Genomic DNA, 17,072 nt, shown 5'->3' on the forward strand with positions numbered 1-17,072 from the left:
GTTGTTACCATCCGAAGCTTGGGTTAGTGACTCATGACACTTCATTACTGGCCCTGATACGACACGTGGTCTATTCAATGTTAGTAGTGCTTGTCTGCTGTCTGTGCAGATTATTATGGTTTTACCGGTTATACCTTTCCGGGTTATATCTTTTGCTATATAGAGCATCTGAAACATAATGCAAAAAACTGCAAGTCTCTAGGTGCTGTATTTAAAAATCGATTTATTCGGTTGTTTTTAATGCTAAATTCAATCAATAATTACATAACATTTTATAAAGAATAAATAATATAGACTAAACAAAATTATAAACTGTGTTCTAATTTACTGTAACTATGGAGAAACATTTATTTAATACATATTAAATACTAAAAATTAAAAAAAGCTTTATTTCTAGTTTTATGAGAAGACGAGACAAGACCCGCTTGTTAACAAAATTGCTACAGATGTATGAATGAACAACACAGTAGATAACAACAGAAAACAAGATCTAAACCATCTCAAAACCATGGCAGAACATTTGTAAATCTAATTCTCGGGAACTTTTGTAAAAACCAGAACTAACCAGATATTTCCCCCTACAAAGCAGTAATGTTGATGATAATAAAATTTTGAGTTAATTCATTTTTCTATATTATCTTAAGATATATTTGAATTGTAGATATTACAAAAATCTTGAATAAAATTGTAAAACTGTAAAGTGTATTTTATTATTCCTTGTCCTATTAACAAATATTTATATTTGTACATAAATGACTGAAATTGTGAAGATATTTTTGTCATATCAGTTGTGTTTATACTGTCAAACTCAAGTTTAAAATGTAGAGGAAAGTAACCAAATATGGAATAGTGCCCTAATATGGAATTCCTTGATTTCTCCGAAAATATAAGTTGGAAGCGCACTATAAGACCATCCTCTATTTCAGTCGCTCTCTTTATTATCGTATTCACACCTCTGTGCCAGATGCGTGAACGATACGTGTCTGACAGGCGCGTTTTGTTTTATCGTCTCGCAGAAAATTTCAAAGGTAAATATAAGCAACGAGTATTATTGGATATTATGCATGAATACATACTTGTTATGCTATTGCGTATACCAATAGTACCTTTATTTTGATATTTTATGACCTTCTGTAATTAAAACATTACGACTTGAAAAAATGTTGACACTAGTTTGAACTAATGTACAAATCCAAATATGGACATTCGTTGGTGCCTAATTATGTAATAGTGGATTAAGTGTAAGTGGGCTCATTATGATTGGGCTGGCCCAGAGGTTCGTACATGGATCTGTGATATCTGCAAGTGAATTAAGCTACTTCTTTCATTTTTCACAATTTTCTTATTTAAATTTATTTGATCTCAGATGTTGATGTCTATTTTTGATATTGATATGTTGGTTTATGCCTATATTCCATGTATTTACTCATTTGGGATTTTGTTTTTTGTTCGATTTTTTTTGTTAATTAAGATATTTATTAGAAGGCTTTTAATCCCCAAAACAAAATGGTATTCCATAATTGGCGACTTTCCTGTAGTGTATGGGAATTATTTATTTGTAACTTTGATAATTTGATCAATAATAAGCTGGCAATGGGATAATAGGGCAGTCAATGAGGGTATTTGGCTCCGAATTCCATCCTACTACATCGATTTACTTGATATTTTCACAGTAAGTAGGGAATAGCCCAAGAAACAAAGTCTACCCTATAGCTATGCGCTTTTATCTTGGGGACGGTTCCCACTCCTTTAAGGGGGTGGAAAATTGTTTGGTCAAAATAACCACGGAAGTGGCTAGAGAACCTAATACTAAGCAAACATTGTTCTAAATTTTTTTTTGAAAATTCAATACTTTTTTAAGTTATTCTTGGTTGAAAATTGGTCATTTTCATTGAAACATAACACCTTTTCGAACAGTTTTTTGCGAATACCTTAAAAACTATGCATCTAACTAAAAAACTGTATAAAACATTTGTGTAACCTATAAAAAACAACGAGAATAGTTCCTTCATAAATCTTCTAGTTATAATACAATAAGAGATATGGTAGGTGAAAACAGTTTGTTTTATTGGTGCATGCTCAAATCGGTGTATTTAACTTGCAATAACAGATAAACAATCTATTTTAGGTGTATAATTGAATCGCTTATTGTATAAAGGGAATAAGTCCACTTCCGTACGAAATTAAAGTGAGATATACATTTTGTTAAACCAACGTCGACGGATCGATGAGTCTATAAAGTAAATTTGTATCTCTCACTGTACGCGAAATATCGCACGATAAAATTTTTTTGAACGTTTAAATGACACTAGTCCAGGACTGATTCCCTTTATACAATAATTCTTGTAGCGCCACCATCGTTTGTGTCTCTTTGTCGTTTATTTTATTACTTCGGTTAGTTTACGTTAGTTAGCCTTACGATGTATTTTAGGTCTTGTTTGTACTAATAAACCTTTTTTTATAAATAAATTAAAAATTTAACTTTAAAGAAGCAGCACTATTTCGTCTTTTACTCATTGATTGTATAAAGGAATCATGTCCCGGCCTTTAAAAACGACTTTTTGACCTTAATCGTTTTCAAAGGCAAGTTTGCTGTATCACATGTCACTCTACTAGTCTCCTTCCACATTCCATCTGTAGAACAAAATTTGATAGATCATCAATTTTCTAAACTATACAGTTTTTTTCGTTTTTCTCAAAACTAAATATTGTGGACTTATACCCTTTATACAATAATTGCTTCAATTCTACCAATAACTTTTGTAGTGCTTGAAAAGACCTTTAAAACGAGCAATATTAAGTGTCGATTACATTCAAACTAAGCGAGATATGCTGCAAAAGAAATTGATGACTAAGGTATTTTTAGAAAAATGAGAAGTGTATTTAACCCTTCATCCACCAGAATTTAAATTCATCGTTTTCCTTCTACAATACCTTTTATTATAGTGTTCTTTCGATATTCAAAAATTTGGACGGGTTTAAAGTGAATGGTTTTTGAAAAAACTAAGATCAAATTATAGAGGGCATTTTTAAATTTTCTTAAAAATCTTCTTTTTCTCCATGTAACTCAAAAGTTATAAGAGATACGAAAAAAAGAAGCCATACAAAAATGTAGGGTTTTTCGGACAAAAATTTTGTTTTGACTTTTTATTACTTTATCCTATCATTTTAAATTCACTTGGAGAAAAAGGATGATTTTTAAGAAAATTTAAAAATATCCTCTATAATGTGATCTTAGTTTTTTCAAAAACCGTTCATTGTAAACCCGTCCAAATTTTTGAATACAGAAATAACACTATAATAAAAGGTATTGTAGAAGGGAAACGATGTACCTATTTAAATTCTGGTGGATGAGGGGTTAAACGTACTTCTCTTTTTTCTTAAAATACATTAGTCATCAATTTATGTTGCAGAATATCTCGCTTAGTTTGAATGTAATCGACATTTAATATTGCTAATTTTAAAGGTCTTTCTAAGCACCACAAAAGATATTGGTAGCATTATATACCTAAAGTCGACCGTATCTCTTTTTGTATTTTAACTACAAGATCAATGAATAACGAATTTATTTGCATTTTTATAAGCTACAAAAATGTTTTATATAGTTTTTTTTTAGTTTGATTCCCAAAAAACTGTTCGAAAAGGTGTTATGTTTCAATGAAAATGACCATTTTCAACCACGAATATCTCAAAAAGTATTGAGTTTAAAAACAAATTATAGAAAAGTTTTTGCTTAGAATTACGTTCTTTAGACACCTCCGTGGTTATTTTCACCAAAAAATTTACCACCCCCGAGAAGGGGTGGAAACCGCCCCCAAGATAATAACCGCCCCTAGACTTTGAATTTGGAGATATGTATAGGCTATTCCCAAAATTTCGTTAAAATCTAAGCAGTAGGATAGAATTCGGAGGTAATATCATATTGTTGCTCTCATTGACTGGCATATAAGATTCCTTGAGTCCTTTATTGTTCAACCTGACCATGGATGAAATAATAAAAAAGTAAGAACTGAAAAAGGATACCAAATTGAAGAAAAACAACTTAAAATAGTCTGCTTTGCAGACGATGCAATACTAATCTCTCAAGTGAAGATGATTTTTAACGTATGCTGCATCAATTTAATGTAACCGTCAGAAAAAACATGTTAATTTCCGCAAAAAAAGACAAAATGCATTATATTAAAATTATAGGGTAGTAAGGACAGCGAGAGACAGTTCCCCAATAGGAAGACGATCAGTGGGGTGACCACGAAAACGATGGAACGATAACTTACTAGAGGCACATTGAAAAAACAGAGAGAGTCGTGTCTATATAAAAAGAAGAATAAGATCAATAACATATAAACACTATGCTAACCGTCAAACTTAAATAATATAACCTCCGCACTTGATTTGGTAATATCTACTATAATTGCACACGTAATACCAGGAAGGAAAACCAATTCTATACTGTGGTCTATAAAACACGTACCACAACACACTTTAATTTTTTATAATATCCACAATGGAAACACAAAAAATTCACACCGAGGAAAGCGTAAATATTACCTATCGTATACACTATTATTCTTCTTCTAATGTCGCTACAACCCTTTGTGAGTCTTGGCCTGCTTAACAAAGTTCTTCCATTCTGCCCTGCCGGGTACTTTCCTTCGCCACTGCTTGATGTCCATGGTTTTAAGATCCCCCCGTACGTCGTCTATCCATCTTGTACGGGGCCTTCCTACGGTTCTATTTACTTGGGGCTTCCATTTCTAGATTACTTTCACAGACCGATTACCTGGCATTCTTTCTAAGTGACCAATCCAGTTTAGTCTTTGTGACTTTACAAATCTAACAATATCTGCGTTCTGCATTAGTTCATCCAGCGCGTGGTTCATTTTAATTATCCACGAACCATTGCTCTAATGTGTGGGTCCAAATATCTTCTTAGTATTTTGCGCTCAAATATTCTCAGTTGATTTTCATCAGTGGTAGAGAGAGTCCACGTTTCACATGCATGGGTGACCGCTAATTACTGTTTTTTAGACTCTAAGCTTAGAATCCCGATTCAATAACTTACTTTTTATTAAGTATTTGTACCTATGCATAAAAACACTTAGTACCACTAAGAATCCGTGCTTGTATTACTTGACAGATGTTGTTGTTGTCATTTATTATTGAATAGAATTGATTTATTATTGAGCTAAGGTAGGGAAAATTGGAGGCGTATTCGTAGGTATGGTTCTCTACCTTCCGATTCTTATGTTGATTTGAGTGTGTGCACTTCATATATATTTTGTTTTACTTCCATTGATATATGGACCAAACGTAGCAGCTTCCCGTTTCAGCTCTACAGCTTTTTCGCTTAATGCCCTTTTATTGCGACACTGCCTGATGTCCATGGTTTTAAAATCACCCTCTACGTCGTCTATCCATCTTTTACGGGGCCTTCCTACGGTTCTATTTACTTGGGGCTTCCATCTCTGGATTACTTTCACAGATCGATTATCAGGCATTCTTTCTAAGTGACCAAGCCAGTTTAGTCTTTGTGACTTTACAAATCTAACAATAACTGCAAAAGAGCATATTTGCATATCTTGTATATTAACCCATTAGCGCCCACGGATACCATATGGTATCAAAATCTCTCCCAATATTATTGAGGCTCCACTGGAATTGTTTTACAGGGAGTTCGAATATTTTCAGTTTCAAGGTTAGCAGACTTGACAGATTTCATTTTATGTCATTTGTAAGCCGAATGCTGTATGTTTTATTGGTGTGCAATTTTTTTCCTGAACAGTTTTTATTTTCAGTCGAAATTATGGATGTTCGACGGGGGCAAGTATATGTTTGCAGTAGTATTGCATATTTTAGTAAAAGTTTGATATAAACGCCAATTTAAATAGATCAAATATTTGTTTTGAGCATAAATATTTTGAATCAGTTTTAATTTGTTCTTGATATGAAGCCCTAAATTAGCGTGATACCATATGGTGTCCGTGGGCGTTTAGAGAAAAATGGTTTGAAAAGCGTCAACACCATCGATTCTTATGTTACAGAACTAAAAGAACAGAATTTACCATGTTTTACATACAGATAACTTGTTTACCGGCCTAAACTTGTTTTACTACCTTCGTAATCTAGGACCTAGGATGTGGAGCGGTAGGCACGCTACGAAAAATCTTATACCCCGATCATGTACTTTGACTAGCAAAAATATGTTTAAAAAAGAGGATCGAGGGAAGTATGAACAAGTGATTGAAAAAAATAATAGTATTCTACAAGTTCGCTGGATGGCCAAGTCAGTAGTTGAGTAGTGACAATGTGTTCTACAAATGCTGGTGTCCAACCATTACCGGAGATATTCTCAGAAAGAAAAAAGAAACATATTGCTGCCTCGTCCTCAATGAATTAAAGCCTATAATAATAACATTGGGGGAACTGATATTATGGACCAAGGAGTAGCTGCTTACTGAATTATAGATGACTTATAGACGCAGTTATACAGAACGGTATCTATACGGAAAAAAATCACAATGCATCAAATCCCTGTACCAGCATTTTTTTAACACCTCTACATCAATGTTACAAAAAAAAATTATTTTTAGTCAGTTTAAACCAACATCTTTAAAATATATAAGAATTGTCCAAAATAAAAATAAAATTTGGGAGTTAATGGGTTAATGTCATACACGGATTATACAACAGATGACAGAAGCTCGCAACAAATGACAATCGATAAAAAGCCCTATAACAAGCACAGAAAGATCAGAATTTGATATGAATTCGAAGTATAACAACAATGCTCAAAATTTTCAGCTCCAAAATATGGCAAATGCTTATAAGGCCGATGCCAAGTAAGTCAACGGTCAAATGTTGTATGTACATAAAGCCGTAAAGGCGTACATATTTGTAGGTTAAAGCTCAAAACAAAATTATATTACATTAGAAAGGTTACATTAGAAATGTAATAATTAACTCTCTATTTGAAGTATCGAAATTTCTGGCTACTCACAAATATATATTTATGTAAATCCCTTCAAAAAAAATCTATGAATATTTTTAAAATAATAAAATTACTATAAGGTAGTCACTGGTCAGCGTTACTCTTCTTGTGAAACTGCGGAAACAGAAAATGTAATGCGTTAAATAACAGCTTAAGTTTTTCCAGAATTTAACCTACAAAATAGCAAAATATAGAGTTGTCTAAATGTGGGTAATTAGAAAAAACGAATAAATGAGTCGACCGACAAAGCAGTTATGAAAAATAATAATAACCTTACTTACTGAACTGGAAGCGCCGATAAAAAGAATATCCGCTGGCACTTCCAGTAATACTTGATTAAATCATAATACATAATAATGATGTCAAACTAGATTTTTATTTATATATTTATATAAGGTATCTGCACAACTATGACCATTGCTACGATAAACTAATTAAAATATAGGCCAGGCCATTTAGAACTAAAAATAACGAAATATATAGATTTTCGACAGCACGTCAGGATAAAAGTCACCACAAGTGCATAAACGAACATGTCAAAATCAGTGTATCAAGGACCAGATTTTGTTATTCGGGGTGTTTTTGGGGTCACTTAACACGAAAACTACATCATCATTGACTCCCGGATCATCTGGTATCCAGGGCACTGCTAAGTAGCCTTTAAGAGTAAGACTCTGTCGTCTGACACCGGTGGTGTCTGCCACCGGTGTTCAATTGCAGTAAAGCATTTGTGAGCCACTAAAATCAGTCAGACACTCAAAGTAGCTCGTCTGTAGTCGTTCATTTAAAATAATGCTTTGCTGCCGGTGGCAGATGCCGGTGTCACACACCAGTGTCTTAGTCTGAAAGGGTACTAAGGCTCGTCATCTGGAGTTTCGGGGGTTTTTGGCAGTATATGCTTGCAAATAGAGTACCAGGGTATGTTTTGGATCGCTGAATATGAATACACCATCAGAAGTGACCCACCACAGAACCTTGTGCCCAGGGTCACTGCTAAGACACGTCATTTTCTAGAGTTACGACCGCTTTTGGGCACCAGATACATCAGAGGTCGGTTTTTATGGGGTATTTTTGTTCAGTAACCGCAAAAACTCAAGAGTAATCTGTTTGCATAAATTTAGTGCCAAAAACTCTCGAAACTTCAGATGATGTGCCTTAGAAGTGACCCTGGGCACCAGGTGCTCCGGGGGTCAGAATAATAAGAAGGAGAGTATTGTTGTTTATTTGGATTTATATGACTGCGGACACTAAATCCATTCGCCAATTTTACTATTTTTTATTTTATTAGTCATTTTTTCGTACCTTATCCTAAAACTAATACTAATATTATTCTCTAATAAACAATTCTACTAATAAATAATTATTTTTGTATTTATTTTTTTTAAATATTTTTTTATATTATATTTTTTTTATTTCTTTTTTCTAAATGCTGTTCTCAGAGTTCCACAGCTAAAACTGCAACATTCCATTCATTTTTATTTACATATTTTTTTTATTATAATTTTTTTTATTATATTTTTTTCCTATTATTTTTTTATATTTTTTTTATATATTTTTTTATATTTTTTTCTTTTTTTTTATTTTTTTTAATTTTTTTTATTTATATTTTTTTTTCTAGAAGGAGAGTAACAACTGTCATAAATATTATTTTTACACATTTACTTGTAGAATTTTAATCAATATACTTATATTAGATTTATATTAATATTAAAATTTATTCTTCTTCTTCTTTAAGTACCGTGCCCAAATTTTTAGACGTGGGTAGCTTCCATAACAATTTGCCGATATCGTTCTCGATCTTGTGCGGCATGTAACAATTGATCTGATGATAAGCCAGTCCATTGACGAAGGTTTCGGATCCATGAATATTTCTTTCGACCAATTCCACTTTTTCCGTCGATCTTTCCATTGAGTATTAACTGCAGCATCCTGTATCTGCTACCTCTCATTATATGCCCCGGATATTCAAGTTTTCTCTTTTTTATCATCTTCATTAAGTCACCTTCGCCTTGACCTAATCTGTTTAAAACTTCTATGTTTGAAATGCGTTGAACCCAAGATATTCTGAGCATTCTACGATACGACCACATCTCAAAGGCTTCTAATTTGTTCATCACCTTCATGATTCAGGTTTCACATTCATATAGTAATACGAGATACACATAACATTTTAGGAACTTGATTCTTAGTTCTAAGTTCAGCTGAGAGCTGCTCAGAATAGATCTAAGTTTCATAAATGCTCCTCTTGCAATTTCTATAAGAGTTTTAATTTCTTCATCCGGATTTAGTGTCTCGTTTATCCAACATCCTAAGTATTTAAAATTGTTAACTTTTGTTATTGATTCATCACTGACAATTAGTTGCATAGGGCCGACGTCTTGTTTACTAATTACAAGTAACTTTGTCTTTGTTGAATTTATGTTAAGTCCGTTATTGGAGCATTCTCTAGTGACTTGATCTATAAGGAATTGAAGATCTTCGATATTTTCAGCCATGATCGCGGTGTTGTCTGAAAATCTGATGTTGTTAATAGTTTCTCCCCCGATTCGAACTCCACATTGTCCTTCCAAGGCTTCATTAAAAATTATTTCTGAGTATACGTTAAACAAAGTTGGGGATAACACACAACTCTGTCTGACACCTCTTTGAATGCAAATTTTGTCTGTTTCTTTGCCGTCTACCAGAATAGAAGCTTCTTGATTCCAATATAGATGTTGTAAAAGTCTCAGATCTTTATCATCTATTCCAATCATTTCTAGATATTCAAACAACCTATCATGTTGAACTCTATCAAACGCCTTCTCGAAATCTATAAAGCAGACGTAAATTGGTTTCTGTACTTCCCATGATCGTTGAAGTAATGTTAACATTGAGAACAAAGCTTCCCTTGTTCCCAATCCTTCTCTAAAACCGAATTGTTTGTTTCCCATTGTCTCTTCACATTTCTGCTTGATTCTATTAAGAATTATCTTAAGATGTAGCTCGAGAGAGTGGCTTATGAGACTAATTAGTCTAAAGTCTTTACATGATGATGTATTAGGTTTTTTGAGAGTGGAAAAAATGTAGACTCTAACCATATCTGTGGCATCATTCCAGTCTCGTATATATGGTTATAAATGTTTGTTAGTTGTGAGACAGTGTCGTCATCCAGAAGTTTGAGCCAGTCTGATGGTATTTGGTCAGGGCCTGGAGATTTCCCATTTTTGCTCTGTTTGATGGCTTTCTCTACTTCCGCTTTTAAAGTACTAGGACCAGTATTCGTATACTTTGTGGTGTTAAGTGGTGGCCTCGTATCCAGGAAGAGCTCTTTTATATAGTTAGTCCATTCTTCCTTTTTTTCATCCAAGTTGAGAATTATTTTACCTTTTCATAAAGTTTCTCATTTTCATAGAGTTTCTCATAAAGTGAGGATTTCTTTTTCTCTGAGTGTAGGTAATTTCTCTAAGCTTTTTATTATATTAAACTGGTCATGTTTTCTTTGTAGTTCTTCCATTTCACGAAATCTTTTTCCATCCAGTCCTCTTTTGCTCGCTTAACCTCGTATCTTATTTGTCGATATATCTCTCTATACCGAATCTCGTCTTTGTTTTTCCAATTTCGTCTTTGTTGAATAAGGTCTAGTATTTTATCGGTCATCCAATCCTCTTTCTTTATTGGGTCTTTTTCTGGTTTCAAAACTTCGTTTGCTATGGTGACCATGGCGGAATTCATGATATCTAGATTTTGACCGATATTTTCTTGTTCAGATCTTTCTAACTGTTTTTTAATCTCACAATTTATCTTATTTCCGAACTCATCTGCTATTACGGCATTTCTTAGGAGTGGAGTATAAGGTTTCTTCTGCGTTGTGGGGGCTTTTATTCTTTTTAGTTTTAGTTTGAATCCAGCACAGAGCAGATTATGGTTAGTTGCTGCGTCTGCACTTGGGTATGTTTTTGCAGATGTAATACTGTTTCTAAATCTTCTATTAATGATAATGTAGTCAATTTGATTTCTGACTATCTTTCTCTCTTGATCAGCTGGAGATTTCCAGGTATATAGTCGTCTTGTAGGTTGCTGAAACAAAGTATTTGCTATAATGCATTTCTCTTCTTGGCAGAACTGTATTAGTCTTTGTCCTCTTTCGTTCCTTTCTCCAAGTCCATACTTTCCGGTTATATCTTGTGTGATTTCTGCACCAACTTTTGAGTTGAAATCTCCCATAATAATTGTAGCTTCATGTTTTTTTGTGCTCCGGAGAATTTGTTTAATTTGGCTGTAGAATTGCTCGATTTCTTCATTTGGTTTGTCAGCTGTTGGTGCATAGACTTGTATTATATTAATATTCAGCAGTTTATTTTGCAGCTGAATCATCACGATACGATCATTGAAGGGGACGAAATTTCGGATACAGTTACGAATTTCTTCTTTGACAATGATTGCGACTCGGTTACGTCTGGGGTCTTCTGCCTAAAATTTATTACATTACTTTATGTATAATAAAAACAAGAATAAAAAACCAAACAAAAACCGTAAAAATGAGTGGCGCACAGAATATTCAAGCTACAAAGGAGCTGATATGAATATTATGTACGTGGCGCGAAAATGTATCTTCATTTTGGTAGAAAATAAAATTCTAGTTTTATTTTAAAAGATGTTTCCATAATATTTACTAAATTTGAAATAAAACGCGCCACAAAACAATAACTTTGATAGAGTTTCTTTTTGAAGTTCTTTTGTGGCGCGTTTAATTTTAAATTTAGCAAATATTATAGAAATATCTTTTAAAATAAAACTAGAATTTTATTTTCCACTAAAATGAAAATACATTTTCGCGCCACGTACATAATATTCATATCAGCTCCTTTGTAGCTTGAATATTCTATGCGCCACTCATTTTTACGGCGATTCAGAGCCGGATTTAAGGCAGTGGGGGCCCTTAGGCAGAATTGGTGTAGGGCCCTACCCCATACCATTAAAATAATTGTTGTTATAACTATGGTATACAGCCAACTACACGGTTTCCCTTTTAGAAATTAAACAAAATATTGATCTACTTTTATAAATATATTTTTAAATAATAAAAAATACAAGAGCTCTATCTTGTCACAGTAAAATATTAAAAATATTTCAATGCTCATTATAGAGAGCTGATTCAAACGCTCTTGGCCCATCATTGACCGAACTTTTGAGAATGATCTCTCTCCACTGCAGTTACTTAGCATCAGAACTAAATATGAAAGAAGTGTTACTAAAACGTTTGGAAACGCATCATTCACATCCTTTTCTTTTAGCAGTCGGTACATTTGAAGTTCTTTACTTATATTTGATGAGCCGATTTCCTCTTTAAATGAACTGAAAAATTCTCCAAATTGTACCAGTTCTTCATTTAAATCATTGCTATAAATGTCGGTAAGCTTCAATGAGTGAGCTTCAATTTTATTGGGAGTTAAATTTTCCAAATAATGTAAAAATCCAAAATTGGAATGAATGGATTCATATGCAGAAAGCCTCTGACTTAAATAGAAAATGAAGTGATCTATAATAGTGATAAAATTTTGAGTCCTAAATTTCTATGGTGTCATTTCAGTCTTTGAAATAGTCCTTAAAAATATAAATCCTTTGAGCGATCTAAGTGCCGCCATTCTTGAATTAAGGTCAATATTTGGACCTTGGAGAATGCGACTTATGCTGTTTGTCCTCTCTAAGATTTCATTCCAAAATATTGCAAATATTCCTGTTTCCAGTAAACACATTCCATTGTACAAACCATTTGCATCTCTACGAGTTTCAAATTATTGTTGCTCATCGTCTTCTGAAATTTTGGATAATGCTCCTTTAATCTGGTTATAACATGTAACTAGTCTTTTGTAGCGGCACTTTTAGATGACCATCTAGTAGTGACGCGTTAGACGTTTTAGATAACTGACGCGTTGTCGTAAACTGTCCCCTACAGTTTTTCAAATCGATAGCATCTTCTTGGTAGAATGTCATTAGAGAAATAAATATATTATCTTCTGCTTTATGACCGTGATTTGGCAAAAATACATTTTCAACAGGAGGGAAACCTTCCATGAAACGAAGTAATTAATTGATTGACAAAAATTATTCTATGTGAATAATGTGCTGATTTTTAAATGTGGCTGTTTGTGGGGGCCCCGGGAAGCTGCCCAGCCTGTCCCCCCTTAAATCCGGCCCTGCGGCGTTTAGCAGTTTTTTATTCTTATATCAGGAGTTTTTCAAAGTTATTTATAAATTAAATGTATAAAGTTGAATGTAGTGTTTCTCGATTCCATATTAAAGCGTTATAAATGGTCGCCTTTACAGCATTATCTCTAAAATGATCTAGTGTCCATCGAATGTACACTACATTTTTTTTTTCGATTCGAAATAGATTGAAAAAAATATTGGGATGGCCGATAAATAAACTCGAATTGCCCTATAACTTTAGCGTCGTAACCACTACAACTACATAAACCATTTCGGCGATAATGGTTAAATGCATTATACCTTTGGAACTCGATAACTTCTGAACGGCTTAACCGATTATTACCATTAAACATGAGTTTTAAACGTATTGATGAGTAGTATCTGATGCATCCAAAGTCAAGTATGATAACTAATGGTAATATAGGAATTATTGGGCTTGAAAAACCGTTTCTCCCATAAGAAATAGATTTGATCATACTTATGAAGCCTATATCTTAAAAATTCGAATTTCCCAGATATGTGGTATACACCGTTAGATGCGTCCAGGGGCCCCCTACAAACTCTTAGTTATTGGCGCAATTCGTAGATTAAAATTTTGAGTAATCGTCGGAAAACCAAAATTTTCAAAGTTTAGTTCTTCAGTTTTTCGGCTATTCAGTTTTTTCGTGTGTAGGTATGATCTTAACCGCTAAGGCACCATTTGAAAGCTTAACTCAACGCTATTGATTTGGTGTAATTGCGGTTTTCTTGTCTCTCCTTGAACCTAAGATATATACGCCCAAAAATATGCCTGCTGGCTTATGGTGGTCAAAAGTCACAAGCTATACCGGTTTTGAATCGGCCCCGATCCCCTCTTAAAACACATAAAAAATAATTCAGATCAGTGTAACTTTTCCACACACATACATACATACATATCCACAAACATTTTCCCCTTTTTAAATAAAAATTGAGTCATATTTCTGAGCTCGGTAACTTTTGAATGGTATAACCGATTTTCAAAATTAGACATGCATTGGAAAGGTAATGATTAGTACTATCAAAAGCCGCAAAGATCGGACTTAAATTTTTAAAATTTTTGGGAGTTTTAGGGAGGAGAACGAATAACAGACCCTAAATGGGAAGGGCAGTCAAATCCTCACCCTTGGACCAAAATGGGGAGTTGACATATGGCAGGGCGAGTCTTTTCCTAAACTTTAAGATGGGATTTGGCCCAGTTTTCAATTCAGTCAGATTTAGAAAATCGAAAATTTCGTGTATATATAGTTTCGCATGTAGGGGTGTTATGCGCCACTGGTGAGAACTGCCGTTCTCTGTTAATTTTATGATAAGTAAATATTTTATAGTCTTTTATTTGCCGCTGGCAACTCATTGTGCAGATTTGAATTTAAGATAAGACGTACCTATACATGAAAATAATGACAGAAAAAGATAGCCGAAGCTTCAATAAATTAGCATTTAATGATATATTAGCATGTATAGAATATGTGATAGTTTTTGGACAATATTAATTACAACATGTTCCTATTAGTCACGCTTTTTGATTTGTCACAGAACATGAAAAAATATATCATTTTTTTTTCTCTTGCTTAAGATGAAAAGCAGAGGTGCTGATGTCTTGAAATTAGTACCAACTGATCTTCAGCATTTTTTCTTTCTTGTTATAATATTATGCACATACATATATGTATTTTGTATATTTTGTGTACTATATGTACTTAAAGGAAAAATAAAGACAAAAATGAATAACTATTTTCAATTGAAAATACAGCCGAACCATATTCTAGTCCAATCAGAGAGTGCCGCAAGCACCTCTACCGGTTTCGAAACTTATTAGTCTCTCATCAGGAGGCACATATGCTGCTCTCCCCGATCCAACCAAAACAAACCCCAGCGTGCAGTCCCGAATTGCAACGAACGAAATGGCATAGATGCCCTAGCGGCAAATGCTAGCAAAAAGACTAAGTTTTCACTCTAATAGTATATAGAACATCCCACCAGAATGAAAACAATGGGAACCTCCTCTGGTCACACCTCCGAGGCTTCTACAATTTGCAAGCCATACGGATGCTGAGACTAAGGAAGATGAGGGAATTCACTCCCTACTCATCACAGAGTAAATGTAAATCAAAAATGAATAACCATTTTCAATTTCGTTGCAAAACGAAAATACAGCCGAACCATATTCTAGTCCAATCAGAGAGTGCCGCAAGCACCTCTACCGGTTTCGAAACGTATTAGTCTCTCATCAGGAGGCACATATACTGCTCTCCCCGATCCAACCAAAACAAACCCCAGCGTGCAGTCCCGAATTGCAACGAACAAAATGGAATATATGCCCTAGCGGCAACTGCTAGCAAAAAGACTAAGTTTTCACTCTTATGTCATATAGAACATCCCACCAGAATGAAAACAATGGGAACCTTCTCTGGTCACACCTCCGAGGCTTCTACAATTTGCAAGCCATACGGATGCTGAGACTAAGGAAGATGAGGGAATTCTACAATTTACAATTCACGTCCCATCTGCTCAGCGCGGTAAAGTTCCAACGATAATGGTTCCCTTCATACTCCACACAGAGTAAATGTAAATCAAAAATGAATAACCATTTTCAATTTTGTTGCAAAACGAAAATACAGCCGAACCATATTCTAGTCCAATCAGAGAGTGCCGCAAGCACCTCTACCGGTTTTGAAACTTATTAGTCTCTCATCAGGAGGCACATATGCTGCTCTCCCCGATCCAACCAAAACAAACCCCAGCGTGCAGTCCCGAATTGCAACGAACGAAATGGCATAGATGCCCTAGCGGCAACTGCTAGCAAAAAGACTAAGTTTTCACTCTAATGGCATATAGAACATCCCACCAGAATGAAAACATTCTCTCATCTTGCCTCATCTTCCTTAGTCTCAGGATGTTCTATATGCCATTAGAGTGAAAACTTAGTCTTTTTGCTAGCAGTTGCCGCTAGGGCATCTATGCCATTTCGTTCGTTGCAATTCGGGACTGCACGCTGGGGTTTGTTTTGGTTGGATCAGGGAGAGCAGCATATGTGCCTCCTGATGAGAGACTAATAAGTTTCGAAACCGGTAGAGGTGCTTGCAGCACTCTCTGATTGGACTAGAATATGGTTCGGCTGTATTTTCGTTTTGCAACGAAATTGAAAATGGTTATTCATTTTTGATTTACATTTACTCTGTGTGGAGTATGAAGGGAACCATTCTCGTTGGAACTTTACCGCGCTGAGCAGATGGGACGTGAATTGTAAATTGTAGAATTCCCTCATCTTCCTTAGTCTCAGCATCCGTATGGCTTGCAAATTGTAAAAGCCTCGGAGGTGTGACCAGAGAAGGTTCCCATTGTTTTCATTCTGGTGGGATGTTCTATATGCCATTAGAGTGAAAACTTAGTCTTTTTAAAAATAAAGACCTTTATTATTATATGTACAGTGATGACATTTGTGTTGAAATAAATTCATTTTCTCGAGAATGGGCGACTCTGGAGATAAATACCGAAACAGGCCAATTTTTATTTTAATTAAAATTTTTTCATACTAGTGACGTTATCGATCTAGGCGTGATGATGTAATCGATGGTACTTTTAAATGAGAATAGGGATCATGTGATAGCTCATTCGAAATGTTATTCAATTCTCTATTCACTAATATAAACATTAACAGAATTATTAATACAGGTTGCCCAAAAAATCTTTTTTTTAATTAAATTAATTGAGACCAAAAGAAGAATTTATATAATTTATTTAGTACACGATACATTTTACTGCTGTCAGAGTACAGAAAAAAAATGTTAACTTGAAAAATAAACATTGCTTTTCGCATAAATTAAATGTTTAAACAGCTATGAGGCAGGTGGATGGCAGCTTTAATATTGAATTT

The sequence above is a fragment of the Diabrotica virgifera genome, chromosome 6, assembly GCF_917563875.1.
Source record: "Diabrotica virgifera virgifera chromosome 6, PGI_DIABVI_V3a".
Classification (NCBI taxonomy): domain Eukaryota; kingdom Metazoa; phylum Arthropoda; class Insecta; order Coleoptera; family Chrysomelidae; genus Diabrotica; species Diabrotica virgifera.